The 22,750-nt window shown below is 42.9% G+C and overlaps 1 long non-coding RNA gene across 3 annotated transcripts in view; it reads left to right on the plus strand.

The window, feature by feature from the left end:
* LOC137517499 (uncharacterized) overlaps window positions 1–22,501 on the plus strand; it is a 196,935-nt gene extending 174,434 nt beyond the window's left edge. For all 3 annotated transcript variants that reach the window (XR_011020548.1, XR_011020550.1, XR_011020549.1), the window contains exon 5: window positions 22,358–22,501. This is a non-coding gene — a long non-coding RNA (uncharacterized lncRNA). The remainder of the gene's footprint in view (window positions 1–22,357) is intronic.
* The last annotated feature ends 249 nt before the right edge of the window (window positions 22,502–22,750 follow it).

Below are 22,750 nucleotides of genomic sequence, written 5' to 3' on the forward strand. Positions count from 1 at the left end.
TACCATTGGTTAATCATTTTGTAATATTAGCTATTTTTTGTAAAACAATAATGTAAAACAGTAATGCCATACCAAACACTTGTAGGGATTCAAATAAAAAATTCTGAAAGAGGAATTCTGGGTAAAACTAAAAGGTAGGGATATATATATATATTTCCTGTCAGTTGTTTGAATGTGAGGCTAGGAAGCATTTTCCTTTTTGTAGTTCACAAGATGAGAGCAGGCCTGATCAAAGGGTAGCTCTGTTACAGCACACCTGAGGTAAAAGGGGTATGGAGGCTGCCATATTTATTTCCTTTTAACCACTTAAGTACCAGCGGTCTCTGCCCCCTTAAGGACCAGAGACCGCTGGTACAATACCGACGGAATCCCGACTAATCGCCGCGCATACCCGCCGCAACCGCCGTCACCGCCACACACTGGGATCCTCCTGACGTAGACTCTGCCATCTCTACGACGGCAGAGTCATGTGAGCCGGTCAGGAGCTGCTTTCATTGGCTCCTGACTGTGTCTATCAATGTAAGCCAATGGGAACGGCTTACATTGATAGACACAGCCAGGAGCCATGAAATTGGTTCCTGACCGGCTCACATGGCTCTGCGGTCATAGAGACAGGCAGAGCCAGTGAGCTGTAGCGAGAGACGTCGGGTTTGAGCGGCTCGATCAGCGGGGAGTGACGGAAACAACAGATGCGCGCTGCGGGCGGTGATTGAAATCTACGCCCTGCCAGCCAGGAGCCCACCAAAACAGGGCGTGGATTTTAATCACCTCGGTCCTAAAGTAGTTAAACAATGCACATTTCCGGGCTGTCCTGCTAATCCTTGTTTCAATGGGAGTACGCAAACAGGAAGCTGTTATTGGGTAATGGCCATTTTCAAAATGGAGAATTCCACCCAACACACTGTGGACAAACAGGACGCAGGAGAGGAGAAAGAGATTAATCAGTCGACTATGCGGGAGGTAAGTATGACGTGTGTATGTTTATTTTGACTTTTTCATTTCAGGTTCTGTTTAACTTCACTTGTACGCATGTAAAAATCACAATGCGAAAAGATGAGAAAAAGAAGATTCGGAACCTAGGAAACGCAAAACGCAGCATTGCAAATGCAAAAAACTACGGGCAGAAATTGCAGGGATAAGTGTGAAGGCTGCCTAAATCAGGAAGGTTGCTGAAAGCGCAGGAGCAGAATGAAGTTGGTATAGCATACCACATCAGAAGGTATAGTATAGTAATTTTTTAAAATCTCCATTTACCTTAATCAGTGAAGGGGAAGCAAAGGCAGGAAAGCTTTCGGAAACCATCCATACATTTAAGTTATGCATAGAAAAATAAGGAAAAAATATACTGCCCCTTCATCTAAGCTGCATATGTATTTCTCTACCGATACAATGATGTACATCAAATCTTTCAAGTCCCTAAGCATTGTGACAATTTATTCTGCAAGATATATTTATTTCACTTCCAACCTGCGCTTCACATTTCTTCATTCTTGGCATGTGCTTGATTGTATCGCCCTGTTCAACTTCACCCTGCACCGATAGTGAAATATCAGCCTGCTGTCTGTTTTTCAATGTGCATTTGCAAATTCAGCAGCACTGCACACCCAGGGTGACAGCAGTTCTAATCAGGAGCCTGAGAACGACAGCTGTGTATATCCACTTCTCATCAACGCTGAGATCTGGACTGACAGCCAGACCAGCAGCACAGAGTTTTGTCAGATTTGCATTCTGTGAAGGCATAGAGAGAATTCTTAGATACGGGGAACTGCAGCGGTATCTATGATAAGGCTAGAGCTGACCTCCAGCACTGCGGGCCTTTGTCCTCTGAATGAGCATCTCTGACATAGCGCTACGGATTGAACAAAAGTCTACAATGTAATTCCTATAGGGTACAGCGTATTATGGGAAATCATTTCATATTTGATGAAATTCTTGAAAATATGATTTGTTCAATTTAGTATGACCACTGCTGGGCTATTCCAGTCTAAAACAAAAGTACATACACCTAGTGATTATTAGATACACCTAGATACCAGGGTACATTGTAATATATTTTAAGTTTGTGCGGCATTCTAATAAAAACAGTATTTCTGTTTAAACAGAATCAGAAATAAAAAATAACCAAAAAATAATTAGTGACCCAAAATATACAGTATTTAAACCCATTTTTATATGTCTCCCATTTTTTTTTCTTTTTACTTGGTCTGGGTGCCTTTGCCTAACTGCCGTAACTGCAGTACCAGTGGAATTGTGGGAAGTTTTTTTTTTAGCCACAGTAGAGACCTAACCTCAGCATGCAAATAACAGAAAGCTTTCCATTTCGGATGAGATAAGGACCAGATGGTAATTAAATCCCCCCTCCGTTTGGAGAGTTTACACCACAGTGATATAAGTCTGTTGTCAAGGTGATATTTGCTGTGGGAGGAACAGTAAGCTATGGCAGAAGAGAGGGAAAGTTCACACTGAGCTGGGTTGAAAGAAAAGGGCAGAAGTGATGTCACTTCACAGAGCTACAGTAAGGATGGAAACCAGCAGGGATATTATTTTCTTTTTTCATATCAAATTTGACAGTGAACACTAAAAACAACAGGATAGGTAAGCTAAATAGGTTCTTACTGCATGATTTAGTTGCATGAACTATAGCTACATACACACTTACAATTGTTGTCACCCATCGGGGATTGGAAATTATCCCTCAGGCACCCAATTCAGGGACTAATGTTGTACAGACACATCGCTAGCCTTCAACTATGGAGGGGATGGAGGGGCATCGATTGGCACATGTGAGTGGGAGGAGAGAAAGTAACATTGCAATTGGCATGCTTGGGCATCGGAAGTCGTTAAAGATCCAACATGTTGAGGCGTATGCTGTACACACTTAATAAGCAAACGATTGTCCGTTGAAGCAAACGTTATTGGCAGTTTCGGGTAACTTCTATCTTATGTGTGTCTTTTACTTTTTTTCTTATATGTTTTCTCCCTTCCTAAAATAAAAGCTCCCTTTCAGGACGCCCCTGCTGACTGCAATTCCTAACAAAGGCTGCATGAACCTCAGTCCATGTAACAAAATGCAGTGGGATAGAGCACACAATTATCTAAGTACCCAGAGAGAGATTTTAAACCATAAACAGCTTCAATAGGGTTATCTTGTTTTAAATAAGTGCACTCATTTTGACTTCAGTTGTCAGATCTTGTTGTGCTGTAAATTCTTGGATTGCTTTGATCTGTCTCTGCTAGCAGAAACTATAGAAACTAAAAGCAGAAGTCCTCTGTTATTGTCACACACTGCCCCCTAGTGACAAGTGGCCATAAATACACATAACTACAGTACTAATTAGAAGCAAGGAAATATAACAAGTAAGTAATAAAAAATAGCGCTAAAATAAATTGGCCTGGAGCACTTGACTGCTAAAGGGTTATTAAATAAGGACAAGAGCCCTTGGTTGGCTAAATTAAATAGCTGCCAGCTAATTAATAGCTAGCTGCTAACTTTGATTCGTTTCACTTCCTAGGCTGGGGAAAATTTACATATTAGGAGAATTTTACCACTAGTGCTGGCTATTGCAATCACTCCCCTCACTGTGTTTAGCCCTGTTACCATATTAAGCAGCTTAACTCAGTTCCCAGTTTGCTTTAAGAAATCTGTCATTGTAATGTATTCTAAAAGAAATGAGATTGAAATGTACCGTCTGCTTGTTTTGAGGAATCTGCTGAAGAAGATGAGGAAGTTGAAAGCAAGATACAGCGGGAGATGATTCCAGAATCAAATAAATGTTTTTATGTGGGAATAAAGCTAGGATTTCCCCAAGGTAGATCTATTATGGTTTACCTTTCATATAGCAATACATGAAGAGCCACCTCGCAGGAAAGCTATAATCACATCACCGGCTCACTTGATGTATGCACATAATTACTACTGTAACTCACATCTTCATTGTGCTTCACGTAAGCAGCTGCTACAATCTGAATGCTGAATGAGACATGGAAAGAGATATAATGTGCCATGCAATCATTTCCCTATCATCATCTACCTGGGTATAACAGTGGGCTAGTAATGCCAACATGTAAATATGACCAAAGTGTCTAAAATAAGACAAAAGTGAAAAGATTTTGTATGTGTGTGAGAGTGTATATGTGTATGTGTGCATGTTTTGCGAGAGTGGGTATGTGTGTGCGTGAGTGTGTGTGTGTGGGAGAGTGTATGTGTGTGTGTGTGTGTATGTGAGTGAGAGTGTAAGAGTGTGAGTGCATGTGTGTGTGTGGGAGAGTGTATGTGTGTGTGTGTGTGTGTATGTGAGTGAGAGTGTAAGAGTGTGAGTGCATGTGTGCGAGAGTGGGTATGTGTGTGCGTGAGTGTATGTGTGTGGGAGAGTGTATGTGTGTGTGTGTGTGTATGTGAGTGAGAGTGTATGAGTGTGTGTGCATGTGTGCGAGAGTGGGTATGTGTGTGCGTGAGTGTGTGTGTGTGGAAGAGTGTGTGTGTGTGTGTGTGTGTGTGTGTGTGTGTATGTGAGTGAGAGTGTATGTGTGTGTGTGCATGTTTTGCGAGAGTGGGTATATGTGTGCGTGAGTGTGTGTGTGTGTGTGGGAGAGTGCATAGGTTCCTAAAATAGATTTAGTGTATATAGTATTGATTAAAACTTCTATACTGCACAGGAATAATACACCCCATGGTGATCACACGGGGACATTGTTTAGAGGGCTTTTTGGTCTCTTTTAGTCCCCTGCAGTTTCCTAGTTACTTGGGTATTCTCTTCCATGGGAACATTGGAAATCCATGATGATCACTTGTACTGACAAAAAATTATTTAACACCAAGCATTAATACACCTAAAATACTGATGTCTGTGCAGCTGAGCACCAAATCCTGCCATCTACTATATGAGTTTTGTTTTAAAAAAAGTGAAGTCTCTGGATCCCATAAAGTTTTCTTGCTCCTCGCTCCGTGTCCTCGTTCCTCCACTGTCTCCAGTTCAAAACCCGTACCTTCAGGACTCCTTGGCAGGCTCGCTTGGCACTCGCATCCTCAAGTACTTCCCTAAGAAGGGCGCATCCATACTGCGCATGAGCAAGCCAGGACTGTATGCGCAGTATGGATCTGCTCATCTTCAGAAGTACTCAGTGACGTGAGTACTTCTGAAGCCGGCATGAGGAGTCTCAAACAGTCATTCGAACTGCATTTCGAATAGCTTCAATGGGGGGACAGCAGTGGTACAAGGGAATGAAGAGATGACAGGGGAGGCTCTACGCGATTCAGGGCCTTACATTTTTTTTTTTAGATCCCTTAAAGGAAACCTGAATTGAAGATAAATCTATAACTTTTTACTTATTTTGGGATTCTTCCAGACCCCTGTAGTCCGCAAGGTCCCTCTGTGTCCTCTGAGTCTCCTCCGTTCTCCCGCTGGCAGCTCCATTCCATGTAAAACAGCTATCATCTGTAGGAGCATTCTGTGCAAGCATGGTTCATTCTTTCAAGACCTCTGCATGTGCAGAATAATCCCCACAACAGGAGCATAGATGGCGCAGCATGCATTTGGGTCATGCATGGAACTGAGCCGCCATCTTGAGAATGTACGAGACTCACGGAACCCCGAGGGGCCTCGCAGGCAACAGTGGTCTGGAAGAAGCCCAAGGTAAGTAAAAGGCTATAGATTTAACTTTAATACAGGTTCCCTTTAAAGAGACTCTGTAACATCAGAAACATCCCCTGGGGGGTACTCACCTCGGGTGGGGGAAGCCTCCGGATCATAATGAGGCTTCCCACGCCGTCCTCTGTCCCACGGGGGTCTCGCTGCAGCCCTCCAAACAGCCGGCGACAGACCCGACTGTAAATTCAATATTTACCTTTGCTGGCTCCAGCGGGGGCGCTGTGGCTGCTCTCGGCTCCTAAGTAGACGGAAATACCCGATCTCAGTCGGGTCTGCTCTACTGTGCAGGCGCCGGAAACTTGCGCCTGCGCAGTAGAGCAGACCCGACGGCGATCGGGTATTTCCGCCTACTTCGGAGCCGACAGCCGTCAGAGCGCCTGCGCAGGAGCCGGGAAGGTAAATAATGACGTCATTTTGCACGGAGGGCTGCAGCGAGACCCCTGAGGGACGGAGGACGGCGTGGGAAGCCTCAATAGGATCCGGAGGCTTCCCCCACCCGAGGTGAGTACCCCCCATGGGACGTTTTGGCATTACAGTTCCTCTTTAAGATTCACTTTAAAGTGGCAAAAACTACCTGTGAAAAACCTGATTTTGTATATCTATTTATTTTACAGTCTACCATGACAACAAACTGTCTATTTGACTTACAATTTAATTCAGCTTTAAAAAAGAACTATCATTTTCCTTGAGCAGAGAAAAAGACCAAATGGTGTTTCGGGTGAGTTGTAGAAAATAGGCTTTTTTATTTTTTGCAAAGCTGAGCCTAATTTATCAGGAGACTTGGAAGAAGCATTGTGCTGACCCGACAACCAATAAGAACCTCCTATTCATCATCCAACTGGAATAAAGAATCTGACTATTTACTTAGTAAATCAGAGGCAGCACTTGTAGCGTCTCATACATGCAGCCTATTCCAAGCACAGCTCTAATCAAAGTTTTGCGCACTCTTGAAAGCCAAGACTTAAAATTAGAAATCCTTAGGAATTTGATTTCTATTTTTAACCTTGGCAAGTCTGACCATCATCAATGGTAAAAAAAGACTTTTGAATAAAATATGCTGCTACATATTCCAGAGGCAAGCGTGAAATCATTTCATCTTCAAAACAGCTCCAATCTTAATGGCCAGCTTTACAGCATTACACTTGGAGGGGATCGATGCCAACTTCAAATGTTCTCCTAAAAGGATGCTTGCTATTTTCACATAAAATGTAATTGGCTGCAGCATGCTCATGCAATAAGGAAGGACAGAATTCCCATTATACCGTTATCTTTCCATTTGCACGGCTTTGTGGAACTCATTATGAATAAACCACTGAATACCAAACATGAAGCTGGACTGATGTATTTTGATATGGCTGCTAACTATGCCCTAATGGGTGATTTGAGATATCTGCCAAGACATTGCCGGCAAAATGTACAACTTAATAATGTAAATCAATAAGCAAACGAGGGAGGAAAATGTTGGCAGAAATATGAACAAATTGCATACATGCACTGCGTACCGGAATACATCAAATCAGGATGGATGGTCCGCGTCTGACGTCAGCAAGAAATGACTTATGGAAGACATTGCTGAAAATTATATTACAAGGAGCTGATGGGTAATTTCAGTCCTAAAGGGTAAGTTTACTTTTACCATCATTGCATTCATTTAACTGGGCAGCGGACCAGCTGCAAACGTGTATCTGAACTCGCAATGTAAAAAGTCAGCTGGCTGAAGTAAAACACCGCAAGCACCATGACATTAACCTAGTGTAGATCTGGTGTGTGTTGGCTCATTTTAATGAGCCAACACACACCAGATATATGCAATGCTCTACATTAACTTAGTGTGCATGGGCGTAACTATCACCCCTGCGACCCATGCCATTGCAGGGGGTCTCTGGGGTTTTAGGGGCCCTCCTCTTACCTCTGCCCAACTGCAGGCGCAGCCAATTTGCTCATAAAAACCACCTGCCACCTCCTCCCGCCATGCAGAGTTGCGGTAGCATGTATAATTTTTTTTTCAAACACTGCTTCACAGCAGAACAATCTCTGCTGCCATTCGACCCTCCCGGTCACATGACCCTCATGGGGTTTGCTATAATTTTGGCTGGGGGGCCTTAACAAGTCTAGTTACGCCCGTTAGTGTGTGTATCTCCCCAAAATCACCATGTAGGTGGGTGTGGCATATGCTAATTCCAAAACCCAAAATGTGCATACACACAACCGATCTTGGTAAATTTTATCACGTCTATGTAGTATGAGAGCCTACCTGCACATTCTGTTCAAAGTCTTCATAACTGGTTGGCCGTGATATGACATAGAAGTCGTACAATAGCCTGAAGTAGTAGTAGTGTTTGTTCCCACCTTCAGACAGGAGAATCGCACCCAATTCCCACGCATGCAGAATCACACCAGATATTGAGGCCCATGTTAATCAATGGGCTGGTTCATATTTAGTGTGCTTCCTGCATGCATTATATCGCACACCACATGTGATTCCTATTGCTGACAGACAGCTGCTATCGCTGACTGTAGGCTGGCGCAAATGGAAAACGTGTATTTACTAAGGAAAAATCATCTACAGAAAACCGCAGGCGTTTTCCACAGACCAAGTATGAAGCCTCCCTAAGGCCTCATTGACACACTTTCAGTTCGCGTTACTCGCTTTGCTCATCACGGGCGATCAGCAAAGCGCTGCTACACAACTAATCCTACGGGATCACTCACTGTGGCAATTGCAGCCCTTTTGCGATTTCCACCAATTGCAAATGTGCTACATGCAGCATTTTTCCTGGTGATTGCATTGCAATTCTCATTTACTAGAATGAGAATTGCAAAATGTAATCACAAAAACATTGTTGAAAATAGCAATGCAAAATTGCGATCACAACCGCTAGGTGATTGGGATTTGTGGTTCTGAGTGTGAACTGAGCCTGTAGAACTGGCATTATAAAACGGTGCATTATTGCCTACCAGTGAAGTGACAGCTGAGTTTTATTGTCACCACTATATTTTCTCCATGGCAACTTCAGAAGAGTGACTATAAAAACTAAATGCGATATAAGCTCTGATTTGCTAAGGCTTCTTTTACACTCTGCACCTTGCCGCTTGATAAGGTTGCAATCAGGGGCGTAACTAGAAACCACTGGGCCCCCCTGCAAAACTTAGGATGGGGCCCCTCCCTCCCCCCCTCCTCGCTTTCTGCATAGGTAAACTGAGAACCAATGTTATTCAATTGGCTAGTGCACACTTGAATGTGCTTTCCCCAATGCAGAATGGGCAGGGCATTGTACACAAGATCCTGCTGCACACTGAATAGGGACTGTCTACAAATCTTTGTCTGCAAAATTTTGTACAATTCGTTATTAGTGGCTGATAAGATGCAGTCATTAGAACAATTGTGCAGAGAGCAGAAAGTATTTTTCTCTCTGTACCCTTAGTTGTCAGTCTCTCAGGATATGGAAAATAAATTTATCTCCCCATGGGGCCCGCTGCAGCTTCTGGGCCCCCCTGCTGCTGCATCCCTTGCAGGGTCTATTGTTACACCCCTGGTTGCAATGCAACAGAGCTGAAAAGTCACATTGCGTGGTAGCGTTCTGCGGTGACCATACAGTGAGGCACACAGTACAAAGAACCTATGCCTCACTGCCTCTGTGAATGTGCACACTGCCCTGTAAATGCACTACATAGTGTTACCCCAACAGAACCATACCACAATCAATGTGAGGAATAGGAATATACTTGCATCACGTTGTGATGCGATGATATTGTCTGTTAAAACGCAATGTAAAAGTAAACCCGAGGTGACAATAAACAAAAAAACAAACAAACAAAAAAAAAGATACTTTCCTAAGAAAAGGGAAGCCAATTAGAGTTAAACATTAATTAAATACAAGTTCTGTTAATTAAAATGAGCAGCCCATTTGCCAGCCAAGAACTTTAGCATGATGAAGGCATTCATATCTGCAATGAAACGTGGGACCCAGAACGAGGCTGAAGGACTTCGGGAACAATGAGAAGACACAATAGCAGAGGACATTACTGAGGCAGCAGCAGAAGAGAGGAGAGTCAGACGACTGGGAATGCAGGAAAGCCACTTATCTCAATACCTCTCCAAAAAAACTTTTACCTCCTCCTACCTGGATTATTAGAAGAATGCTTGCTCTCAGCCGGCATTTCCCATGAATGTACTGAGAGTGAGAGTCTCAATTGCAATACAGCTGGCCAAATGTTAGTTTCTCTGTAACCTTGTAACTGGAAACAATGCTCACGGATTGTGTAACGCTGTAATGTTTTGTGCTATCAGCAAAAAAAATAGTGTACTGTATTATGAAATGTAATTGTGTTCATTAGATCCTGTATTTATTTTGAGAAAACTTAGGTTCACAAGACTTGTGTATGGGCCGCCTATCAGCTACTCTCCTGCACCGGCTGGGAGCTTGTTAGTGCTCGGTACCAGAGGCAGACAGACAGCCCCCCCATGTTGCACTTCTCTGCCGCCAGGTTACACCACTGCGCGATAAGCTCTGAAACGCATGGTGGTACAAATGGCTACATTCCGCAGTTCAGCTTCCCATCTGAAAGAGATCTTATGGTTTCTGACCCTTAACTTTTCCTTATTGCCATAGTTTCTGAATGAGGAAGTCAATAAAAATGCAATGTAGACTTACTGGATTGTGTTGTAGTAAACTGCTTGTGCAAAATGTGGCGGTTTTTCTTTCTTGTAAACTATTTTAAAGACTACTAGTAGCAATTTTATTGCAATGTTTTCCTATTTGTTTATTAAGTGTTTAAACCTGTGTTATTGTTGTAACTTGCAATGCGTGAAATATGGAACTGGTGAAGGGCACAAACTGGTCTTTCAGGGTGAGTAGGATGGATGAAGGTGGTAGTCAACAGGGGTGGGGAGGACAGGGGCAGACAATGGGAATCAGTGAGGCTAGCAGTCAGTGGGAGTGACAAGTCAGGGGGAGTTAGAGTGTGTGTGCTCAGTTAGTGAGAATGGCTAGGACAGATGGGGAGGCTATTCTGTGGGGTTGAGAAGTATAAGTGAGTAGATGGTGGATGCAAGATGCAAGAGAAATGGTAGCACAGACAGGAAGAATCAAATAGTGGAGTAGTTAGAACTGGGGAGAATGGTGTGGGTGGTAGGACATATGAGGGGGAAGAGCACAGGTTGGAAGAGGACACATAATAAGAGATGGTGGTTGGGACAAACTACACACTTAGGATGAGTTCAAGCTCTAAGTGGGTTCATCAAGTGAGATCTATGATAGATGAGGATCAAGAAATTTGACTAAAAGACAGTGAGGATGGGTGGGAAACATGGGTATACGTAAGAGAAAGCAGCCAGGCAAAATCAGATATTCCCACACTGTTTTTTTATATTTCTTCTTTGTCCCCTTGTCCCCATGCACAACTCTACAGTTCTTGTGGCTGCTGGATACTGTCTTCCCCTCCTTGTAACATACAATGCATGGTATACTGTATACTACCCTACTCTGCAAAGTTCCCTAAAGCTACTGTCCATCTTCACGAGCACTGGTAGATCACACAACAGGGAAGGATGGTCTCCATGGAAACAGGACACTTCAGAGATTAGAAATAGCACACCCCACACAAGCTCCTTCACAAGTAAAGCATTATGTAAGGTGTTCTATGCAGTATGATTCGGAGGGGAAGACAGCGATGTGGCACCAGCCTGAGTTTTTGGTTCCTTGTGAGGTTATTGAGTAAAATAAAAGAGCAGGAGACATGAGCTGGTCACCAGGAGGTGGATTTGAGTGGTGTAACACTCACAGCATCATTTTTAGCTAATGAGTATTGTGTGAGCTCTGGGAAGATTTCAGGTTTGGTATACACAAGAATTTGTGACTAACTTTTGTGTAATCGATCTTTTCAATAAATTCCCTGATTGGTAAAGGATTGGACACAAAGTCCAAACCAATTAACATCTGATCTTTTGTGTCCAGTTGTAACCTATTTTGATCAGTCATGTGCACAGACGCATAATGTGTTAAGTTCAGGACTGATCGATATTGCCACAGTGACCGATGGTCCTAATCCACTGCTGATTCAATCTTTTTTTATGGATTATTTGTTGATTAGGAATAAATATTGTCTTGTATGTACCAATCCTAAGAACCCAGGCCACTGCCAGACCACTTCCAGAGTGGATGTCACTGGACCAATGGACATGCAAGATGGACCCTTTGCTTTCTTATGGGAAAGCACAGACTCAGACACCCATGTCTGTCTCCACGGGGTCCAGGTTTGCCTTTTGTGTTTACACAATGCACAAATCCAACCTGAATGAATGTTTCACTCCCAAAAGCTGTAGTTGCCGCCAACACTGTATGGACTGTTGGATTGGGAATATATACACAGTGAACAAACACGCTGCCACTATAGCATAGTGTAAACTGAGTCTAAAGCTGGCCACTAACGGTCCAATTTCTAGCGAAAAATCGTTTGAACGATCAGAAATTCTGATCGGATTGGTTGTAAATAATCTCCATTGGTGGACACAATCGATTATGAACGAGTGAAAAAAATGTCGCCCGAATGAATTTTCGTCGAACGAAAATTTGGATTTTCTTGGTGGTCGTGATAGATAGGAAGCAATGATTGGTTAGTTGATGGTGTAGTGAACGATTTTTCACTAGAAATTGGACCGTTAGTGGCCAGCTTAAGGCTGGTAAAAGTGCAGTAGCTTCCATCAAATTTCAGTTTACTGTCAGTAAAATATGTCCCCTTCCTTGCAGCTACCCACATCATTTAGATACTACCGTTGATGCTTTACAACAGGGATATTGAATTCCAGTCCTCAAGGGCCTGAGTTCCTCACACATCTTTGGCACAATTAGCAAAGGTGTGGCTCATCAGGGGTGCCCAAACTATTTAGGCCAAGGGCCATTGTGCCATTCTTGAGAGTTCTAGGTTGCCAAACTAGTGAAATTAAACAACATTTTTGCTGATTTCCGTCAGGTACACTATGCCTGTGACATTTCCACAAGAATTAACCCATATACTGTGTGCAGTTAGCATGTCCCTTTCAATATGCAAGCATAGTGCTACTGGCACAGTGGCAGTTGCTAATCAATGGCTGTTACTGCTGCTGGCATAGCGGTGGCTGCTAATCAGTGGTTGCTACTGCTACAGTGGTGACTGATAACCTATAGGCGAGCAAATGGGGATGGTCGGAAATGTCGATTTCCGTTTCTGCAGAATTTACAATTTCCGCCAATGCCGATTACAGATTTCATGGATATCAGTTTCTGAGTTCGGATTTCCGAGTAGTGGGTTTTATGGTCATTTTTTTGCATTCTCTGATTGGCCAAATACTCCTGAGTTGACTCTGCATTCTCTGATTGGTCCAATGCTTCTGAGTTCTGTGATTGGGCTAAAATTACCGAGTTGTGGTAATGCAGTGTTTCTTTCAGAAATCAGATTTCCGATTAGTTTCCGATTTCCAAGTAGGGTTTTTTTTTACATTTTTTGCATTCTCTGATTGGCCAAATACTTTTGAGTTTTTTCTGCATTCTCTGATTGGTCCATTGATTTTGAGTTCTGTGATTGGGCTAAAATTACTGAATTGCAGTAATGCAGTATTTCTGCAGAAATCCGATTTCCGAGTTCCGTTTTCCGATCGGAAATTCGGAAATTTTAATTCCGCGAAATCCAAATGAGCATCCCTACGAGCAAAGGATGAGGCACAGGGGGGTACAAGGTGGCCCCTGCGTGTGGTATCACAGCCACTTAAGATTAACAACCGTATAGAGCTTTGGGGGTCACCAGAAAAGGCCCCTGGACCAGACTTTGGACATGCCTGATCAAGTAGAACACACTTTTCCATTTCTCAGTCCATCCTAAATACTGGCATGGATATTGTCCTCGAGGGCTGGAGTTTGACACCTGTACTTTGGAATAAGGTGGAAGAATGCCTGCAGTGCAAATCCAGTGTTTGGTGATATGAGATCATTTCTGGTTGGTTGCTATGGATTACTGCATCATTAGTAAATAAAGTGGAGGATCACTTGCAATGCTAATACTGCGTCTGTGTTTGTTAATATGAAATTATTTCAACCTTACAAATAAGCCTAATTGAAACCCATTTGTACAAAATCGGCTTTATGCATATCTGTAACGAAAAACACATTGCCCTCACAGAGATGGACCATTAAATACTCCGTTTCTTACAATAACGGTAAGCAGATGACTTCTCTTAAATGAATGCACCATTTGTGTGCTACTATTATTGAAAAAATATGATTTTTTTTTAAGAAACAGAACTCATGTCATATGTTGTTTTTGTAACTGCAGGCAAAAAGTGTGGAGTATAATGACAAATTGATGCATATCTTAAACCCGAACCAGCAGCAATAATAACAGTAGAATGAGTGAAATTCTGTTCTAGAGAGCAATCTGCCATTTTACATGCTGACAATCTGTAGTCTGACTAATGCCTGACACAGAAACAATGCCTTGGCTTATTGAAGGCATATTTCTATTTACATTGCCCTGGTAGTTTGGAGCATTAGTTAAAACACTTCACCAAACTACTAATACATCAGATAATACAGTTTCTGTTTGAATGAGGTACAGGAAGAATTTGTAGATCTTTCTATGATTACATATTCTCACTAATTTGATCTGATTATGATATGATTGAGTATGACATTAATAAATGCTGCTACACCATGCGATTTTCACATTGGATCCTATTTTTAATCGAGAAAATGATCAGATCTAGGGAAAAAAACATACAGCCTACTGTTTGCTAGCCAGCAATACCAAGCTCAAAATAGATCTGCTTCTCAATGCTAAAAAAATGCTTGATGGAAATACTGGCTATCGTTCAACTTGCTTGGCCTTAAGATTCATTTTCAATCGATACCCAATTGGAATTTGAAAAAAATGTCTATACACTAGCTTTCTTCAATATCCAATCACATCTGAATATTGATCTAATCACTCGCTTGAATAGGATCCAAAGTGAAAGTTGTGTATAACAGGCGTTAGGGTGCCTCCTTTCCTCTCCCTGCCCTTACTGGCTTGCTGCGGACTCACCATTATTCTGGACTCTGGGCTGGACCCTGGTCTGTAGTATAGTATTGCTATCGCCATATTACTTATCCCTTATCACACACACACACACACACACACACACACACACACACACACACACACACACACACACACACACACACACACACACACACACACACACACACACACACACACACACACACACACACATTTTCCTATTATATGCACTTTGTTGCACTTTATCTGTGATCTATAGCACTCCTCATTATCACATGGTTGCACTTTAGCATCAGGTTCCCTATACATAGAGTTTGCACTATAGACCTGCGTCAACACTTCCCACTGTGGGCTCTTTATTGAACCCAGGTGGGGGATATTGAGCAGCTGAGCAGGGCTAATTGCTGGGGTGAGGCCAGGGCCAGATTTACCATAAGGCACTGTAGGCTTGTGCCTACAGGTGCCTGATGATGGAAAGACCGCTCACTCCCCTCCCCTAGTGCCTCCATCCCTCCGTCCCTTTGCAGATTCCCGAGCAAATCATAATTGAGAGGTTCCTCACCCTGCTCTCTGCATTCTACATACAGAATCTCTTTTCAAATGGGGGCACCACTAGCTACTTAAAAATGAGGGCACCTCTGGCTACCTAATGCGAAGAGACACCTGTAGCTAGCTACCTATGACATGCAAGGGAATTATGGGAGGAGTTACAGCTGGGCCAGCCAGCACACTTGCGGTGCGGTTCGGTGGAGGTTTGTAGGTTCATGGAGGGTGAAGTCCAGGGTGCCGGGACATCTGTGCCTATAGGCTCCCATGATGTAAATCTGGGCCTGGGTGAGGCTCTCAATATTGTTAATTGTTATCCACCCACACAAAGAAGTGTTTGGGGTGGTCTGTGTTTATGGTGTCTATTACAGTACATCCTCTTTTAAAGATTTTTTTAAACCTTTTTCATTACCTATAATAATGATTTTGTATACATTCCACTGTGGTGCAGCCCAATCTTTTTGGGATCTCTGGGTTCCTACAAGTTTATATTTGATTTATTGATCCGGTGGTTTGCACACCTTGCATGTATTGGAGTGCAGATATTTGGGTAGATCTTTATCAGGCTTTAGGGTCACGGATACCACTGTATTAACGGTAAACTAATACCTGAGTGTATATGGTGCTGTGTATGTTTATTCCTGGAGATGTCATCATTGGAGGACACTTGAGAAGTCCATGCCAGCCGTGTCTTCTCTATGCTCCATTTCTGTTTTTTTGTGTATGCTCATCAGATCTGAATTGGGGTTGAGGCTAGCATGGCAAGATCAAAAGACCTTGCTAGCAATCTAGTGACCATTAATTGTTTACAATGCATGTTAAGCTCCAGAATAGTGTTGTGATGCTATGGAATAGAGTGGGCGAGGGGTAATATTCCCATTATAAACTGCATACTTACCTGCTATAAGTCTTACTTCTTGGCTCTGCCTCTTCATCCTCACACTGCCAATGCCACAAAAGTGCCTGATGCCCTTCTGTTGATGGCCCCATTCACTCCCTCAATGTAATCCACTCCTGACCCTCTCCTTCCTTCTATGTGACTGCACACACACCATCTGCATTGGTGTAAATAGTAAGGTGGAAGTATCTACCTCCTTGCTCCATGTGTGCCATGTACAATAACTTTATCAAATACTCACACTGGAACAGAGAAGGAGGCAGCCATAAAGAAGACCAGAGACTGTTAAATGGTGGATGCTATCTTACTGGCAATTAAAAAAAATCATGAGCAGAGGCTTAACTACAGGGGAGCAGGAGGGCCCAGAGCTTTGAGGTAAAGATTGTGATGGCCACACAAGCTTTATGACTGTTGCAAGAAGTCTCCTAGGCTTTGAGGGTCACTAAGGGTAGGCAAATGAAGGGGTGTGAACATTGGCGGGCCTATCAAAGTTTTGCTGGGGACCCTATGGTTTGTAGTTATGCCCCTGTCAGTGGGCCAAATTTTAGCTAAGCACATAATTGTTCATGGCAGCATGTCAGTGATGACTGACAGATCCTGTCTACATTTCCAGAAACCTTTGCATGTGCGTAAAGAGATGAAGTCTACCAGGTAGAGGATCTCATATCTATGTATACTGTAAATCCTTGTTTACCATCCAGTCAATGTGCCTGTCTCCACCAGTTAAATATTCTACTGTATTCAATACTGATATTGTACTCAGCGACACATTATGAAGTTAAAAAGAATATTCTAAAATGAAGTACTTTTTGTAATAAAAAAAATCCATAAATATTATTGAACCTGATTGGAATGGTAATGCATCAGCCCCCATTGATGGCAGTTCTGTAGCCAGGCTCTTGTGTCTCATGTCTGCAGTGTCATCCGGACCAGCACGCATCAGCTCGTCTCATTTCCAATGCATTCATTTCCTGCTTCTCCGAGAGGCCAGGCAGAGCTTCCTGTGCTGGGAAAATGAGAAAATCACAATCAATGACTGTCCAGGTATAAGCCAGAGACATAAACAGCCTAGGCAATTGGAAAGCAGAACAGTAATATAATGCAATCTATTGCCTTATTTTACCTTCTTTTTTTTTGGGGGGGGGGGGGGGGGAGAAAATGCTGTTTACACAAGACCACATTACCATTTTAGTATAATTATAAAATAAATACTTACTGCAAACCTGAATTTAGAGAAATACAGAAGAAGTAGTACCTGATTTGCTTTAGAAAATGCAAAGCTGTGGCGGTAATCCTAAGGCTTTGAAAGTATGAATGATTTGTTACCATTTCTACCATAGGTTTCAAAGAACACTGGCAGCTTAGGAAAACTGCAACACACATGGGGCTGGATTCACAAAAAGGTGCTAACTAAGTCAGCACGCCTAAAGGCTTTGGGCGTGCTAACTAGGGTGCTAAGCAGTTAGCACGCCCCAAGCTTTTATTGAGCGTGCGCAAAGTTTAAAGCGCTGCGTGGTGCGTACGAAATATCGCAAACGCGCAACGTTTTGGGCGTATCCGGTGCGACGCATTAGGCGCACCTGGTGTGATGTTTTGGTTGCCCGGGTGCACACCGCGCAGAGCTAAACTTTGCGCGCGAAACTTTGCTCGTCCCAATGAACTAAGGGGCTTTTGGGGCATGCTAAGGGGCTTTTAGGCATGCTAACTAAGTTAGCACCCTTTTGTGAATCAAGCCCATGGAGGACACTCAGAGTTATACTGGGTGGGTTCATATGTTACAGCCAGAACCAGGGGCGTAACAATAGGGACTGCAGCCCCTGCACCCGCTGGGGGGGACCGCTCAGGGCCGTTTTGGGGGGCAGGAGGGGGACACCCCTCCCTCACCTCAGGCTCTTCCCTCAGTGTGCTCCCCTCTTTTAATTATCAGTGGCAGCGGGCGGGGGCAGCAACACATACCTACATGCGTTCCACACGCCGGAGGTTCCGCTCTCTAAGTGTCTGATGCTACTTACAGTTTGAACAGGAAGTAGCGTGAGGCACTTAGAGATCGTACCTCCGCGGTGGATGGAGGTATGTGTCCCTGCCGCCGCCTGCTGCCACTGATAATTGCAGGAGGAGAGCTCGCTTAGGGGAGAGCCCAAGGTGAGGGAGGGGAGTGTGCCCTCTCCCCGCCAATGTGTGGCCATGCTCTCTTCTCATGCTGCGAGCCCTCCTGCCCCCCAAAATGGCCCGGGCATCCACATTTTTGCAGGGGGGCCCCTGCAATTTCTAGTTACACCCCTGGCCAGAAACTGAAGTCTGGCCATTATGCACAGCGGCTGATTGATATGGCCAATACAGGAAGACACGACCTGGCTGGCCAAGTCCAGAACCTGCAGATTACTTTACTTACACTGCCTTCCTGTGCCATGCCCCGTACCTAGTTGGTACATTGCCACTAATGATCATTGCTTGCTTGACACTGCTGTGCACGACTGCTGTACAGATACACTTCTGAACTATAGCCGAGAGGGGGTTACTGATGGATGTCACATAAGGAGCAGCTTTGATTGGGTGGGGTAAATAAAAATAAAGTATGCTCAATTGTCAGTGTTGTTTAGAGATCCAATGTTCCATTTGTTAAACAATCTCATGGGACATCTGTACAAACACTAGATTCTCAGCCATAACCTCACAGATTTATTTTTTGTCTATTGTGTGTGTACAAGCTTAAGGCTCCATGCACACTATGGGGTGTATGTAATAAACTGCATTAAGCAAAATAAAGTACGTAAAGTCTTACCGCATGATGGGCTTGATTCACCAAAGCGTGATAACTGCTATCACACAGAGGCGCTTATCGTGACCTTGAGACTGTACTGCGTGTACTCCTATTTGTTATTGCCTGAGGAAGCAGGAATATACCTGCGAAACGCGTTGCATGGTTGTCTGGAGTATATAAATAAACCTGTTGTTGTTAAAAAGCTGACAGTATCTTGTCTGCTTCGGGGAGGCGAGTCCACCACCACCTCCTGAGGAATTTTAAACTTTTTAGTACCTTTCATCCTGCTGGCGCCTCTGTTCACTCTTATATTGCTATCACAGCAGTTATCACGTGAACTCGCGCTCGCAAACGTTTTCACGTGAAAAGCATCACTTCACGTGAAGGGCTTGATTAACTAAACCGTGATAGGACAAATATTACACCTTCACAAAGATATCACACGTTATCAAAGTTATCACGTTACCAAAGTTATCACACATTGGGCTTGATTCTCTAAACCGTGATAACTCATATCATGGCCGCGAGCGTTTTCGCGCACAATCGCAAATTTTTGCCCACGATTGAGCAAGAAAATTCGCGATTGTGCAAAAACGCGCGTGAAAACACTAGTGCGGCCGTGATATGAGTTATCACGGTTTAGTGAATCAAGCCCAATAAACTAACGTTTGCATGCGATTACGTGCACGTTTCACATGAAAGGCGCATGTGAATGCGCAATAACCTTCGTTTATCACGTGAACTAATGCGGTTCACGTGTAAATTTTTGCACGCGGCAGAGTGCATGATTACTGCTGTGATAGCAGTTATCACGTGATAACTGCTCTGAAAACAGTTTTCACGCTTTAGTAAATCAAGCTCGATGAGTAGAGAATAATGCATTTCATGTAATGAATTGCATTCTGCTCCACCCATCATGCGGTAAGACTTTACACACATTGATGCAGTTTATTGCATACCCGGTTATGTCCGTTGCATTGATATTCCTATAGGGCTAGCACATTGTTTGAGTTGTTAATGTGAGTTAATGTGATGCATGCAGGGTGTTTACAGAGTAACACGCGTACTTACATTGGCAGTGAAGCATACTTACAATGGTACTGTATGCGTCATTGTACGCATCGTTATGGGTCGCCTTGCATGTGTAACGTGTGATGCAGCTTTTCAGCAGCATTGAGATTTTATCGCACCACAACATATATACTGTACAAGGAGCCTTAAAGTGAACCCAAGGTGAAAATAAACTGATGAGATAAATAATTGTGCTTATCCTCCTACTCCTAAAAAATTACTTTTTTTTAGATATCCCATGGTTTTATTTTATATTTACAAAGTACCGTATACCCTCGAATATAAGTCAATCTCGTATATTTGAGCCACTTAAGCTGGAATTTTTTATGAACTCAAGTATAAGTCTTGGTACACTGAAGTAAGAAATTGCACCCGGCACCCGGCTGGTTATCTTGAGGGTTGGCCTTTCTGCGGGAGCTTGTACACGTAATAACAAATGCTTCACCTAATCCACACACTCCTCCATAAGCTGTAAAGGTCATAGCATGAGACGTGCAGCAAGTACAGTAGTGCAGAGCACAACTAAAGGACATAAAGCACATAAAGAGGTAACTGTGCACCTGTCTCTTTAAGACCTTTTATTCAGTAAACAGCATACAGCCACGATTGCAACAGTTTGACAAATAGTAAAGATGCATCAAACCTGGGTGGTGGAGGGTGTCTGGTGAGCTGGGAAGGGTGACCAGGGGGTGAACAGGACGGCACTAACGCCGTTTCACGGCAAAACCGGCGCTTGCTCACATGAGCAAGCGCCGGTTTTGGCGTGAAACGGCTGTAGTGCCGTCCTGTTCACCCCCTTTACTGTCTCTGCTCAATGACAGTCTAAGTGTCCCAGAGTTAAAATACATGAATTATTGACCTTTTTCTATGCGCCCCCCCTCCACAGAAGTTTTATTCTACCAGGAAAACTTTTATAGCTGTAATTTTCTTATCAGTGAGGTTTACTATACTCCCAACAAGGGAAAAAATTAACTCTTTCAGGCAGCAAACTAACAAAAGATATGCAGCCTGGTTATTAATGTGTTTGGCACTGTACATACACGTTTCTCTCATCATGTCACCTTGGGTACACTTTAAGGTCCTGTAATATGGCGGTAATTAAAGTAAAATAAAAATCTCCTGTGTTTCCTTACCAGCCAATAAAGCCACACCTCATGCTAAGAAACAGTGGGTAGGCTTTAAATAGTCTCTACCTCTGGAACTACTGATTGTGTCCACGTAGTTTTCACTTCATCTAATGTCTGATTGTGTATTTCTTATCAATCACTCAGTATGCATAGATAATCAAGAAGCACCCAACTGAATTCTAAATAGAATAATTTAGGCAATATTAGTGTTTAACACTACCCAATTGATTAAAAATATCAGTATTGGGGGGAACGGGGAAGGATTTTGGACAGTCAAAAAACAGCCATTATTCTGACCCTTCACTAGGTATATATAACCCAACCGCCACAATTGTTACCAAACAATTACACTGTGACAGGATTGACGTGATTAGGTAATGAATTGATTGATTTCTTCAATTACTTACAAAAGTATAAAAAGTGTGCCTAGACACATTGTTTAAAAACAACAGCGCTGTTGTACCAAACTGCATCACACTACCAACCGCACACACCACCGGCCAAACCCACATGGACACTTGCCCAATTGCAGGAGTAGATACTCTAAACTTTTCCAGTTTAGCTTCCGCTGATTAAAAATACCAGCCCGAGAAACCCAAACCAATCCAACACAGAATACGCTGAGGGATATACCTGAAATGTTCTACAAATGCAAAGCGTTAGGTGTGACTTTACAATGTTGTAGCTCAGAATTACTGTAAAAACAAGAATGCTCATGCTAATTTATCGTTTTATAATTAGTCATAATTACTCTAAATCTATGATAGCAATTCTGAGGTAAAACATAACTGAAAATTTCTCACAAATACTTGACATTTTGCTGCTGGTGTGAAGTGTACTTGACTAATCTGGTGAAATAGTTGAAACATAGTAAAGGAAACGTGCAGTGCAGCAGGGAAAGAAGAAAAATGGACTCCTCTGCATACATCTGGATCACTGCAGTGAACACTGTCTCACTTCACTGAGCTTAAAGTCCAACATCGTGCTAATAACAACCAAAATCATGAAGAGCCATGGCCACCATCATGGGGATACTGGCGATAGTTTGATCTGGTCCTAAGTTATGTTGCTGCAGGATTTGTGTTTTGGTGTAGGTGCTCTATTCATTTAAATTGGGCACCAAAATAGTCATGTCAAAGCTTCCTTCTGCTCCCTTAGATTATTTGGCAGGGACAGAAGATTATTTGGCAGGGACAGAGTCCTCCCATCCCTAGTGTATTCTATATGATCGTATGCATTGTATAACTCTGTCCTATGTTGTATAACCTTGTTACAGGAAACAGGAAATGCTGTTGAAAACAAAGAAAACCATGAAAATAACCCATGAGGAGATGGAGTGGCCCAAAACCTGGTTCTGTCAGATTTGAACTGCCTACTTTTTCCGCGCTAGTGGTCCTTTAATAAATCAAGGCATTGGAGTCAAAGGAAATCAGCATGCATGTTGTTCAATGCATCAGTAAAAACCCCAAACAGAAATGTATTATTGTTATTTATTTTGCATGCAGCTGACCTTTAAAACAACATTAATTAGACAGAACTAGATCATAGGAGATTGTTATGAGTTCTAAAAGCCAACAATTAATTAAAACATGTTTATTTAATCTATTAAAAGACTACTTCAAATGTAGACTTGCACTTAGGGAGTAATAAAGTGATAAGTACATCACTT

The sequence above is a fragment of the Hyperolius riggenbachi genome, chromosome 5 (assembly GCF_040937935.1).
Source record: "Hyperolius riggenbachi isolate aHypRig1 chromosome 5, aHypRig1.pri, whole genome shotgun sequence".
NCBI lineage: Eukaryota > Metazoa > Chordata > Amphibia > Anura > Hyperoliidae > Hyperolius > Hyperolius riggenbachi.